We start from the raw sequence: 753 nt of genomic DNA, 5'->3' as shown, positions 1-753 counted from the left end.
TCATCATTCTGGAGGTCTCTTATAAAATTCTCGATGAGAACAAAAAATAGAAAATTTTTTTTATTATGTGGAGGTGTCCGCTAAGAAGGGGTTACTGCAAAAAGAACACAAAAATGAATTAATATAATTGTTTATATATCACTTAAGCTGTAATATCTCATAAGATAGTGGTGCTAGCACATTAAAAATCATTCTGGTGGAAATTTGTGAAGGGTGTGTAGGTGATTGTTGTGAAGGGAATGTGTATCAGTTTTTCTAAATTCGAAAATCATTTCGAAATGTCAATAGAACAATGTACTGAATTTATTTTTTTTACGTAGCTCCTACTACTACTAAGCTACATAAGATAATTCTAACTATGAATGATTTAACTAATTATGTATATTTTTGATTTTCATTATTTATTACAATGGGAAATATAATTTTTAAATAACATATAATTTCGCAGTAATTTGACATAAGAATTAAGTTTTAGCTAAGTAACTATTTATTATTTACATCACTAAAATAAGTAATGAATATTTTTTGTAAAATTTAAATTCTCGTTAAAGCTTTATTATCTTTGAAAAAAAAAGTATAATGTTCTAATAATTCTTCTACAAAAAAAGTAGACAAACCCCTCCAGCTTGATCACTCAGGGCCTGACTTATAAGAGCACCATTTTTATTATCAATACAAACTTTGACTCAAAGAATTTTTTTCAACTGGCTTATATAGATGATATATTTAATATAATATAAGAATATATATTTA

The 753-nt window shown here is 25.6% G+C and overlaps 1 protein-coding gene across 1 annotated transcript in view; it reads left to right on the top strand.

Annotated features, from left to right (window-relative positions):
• LOC106688315 (glucose dehydrogenase [FAD, quinone]) overlaps positions 1-753 on the top strand; it is a 27,751-nt gene that overhangs the window by 598 nt on the left and 26,400 nt on the right. The window lies entirely within an intron of this gene.

Source organism: Halyomorpha halys, unplaced genomic scaffold, assembly GCF_000696795.3.
Source record: "Halyomorpha halys isolate HHAL.00 unplaced genomic scaffold, Hhal_1.1 Scaffold1102.1, whole genome shotgun sequence".
Taxonomy (NCBI): domain Eukaryota; kingdom Metazoa; phylum Arthropoda; class Insecta; order Hemiptera; family Pentatomidae; genus Halyomorpha; species Halyomorpha halys.
The sequence above is the reverse complement of the archived record's forward strand: the minus strand, read 5'-3'. Positions and strand labels throughout refer to the sequence as shown.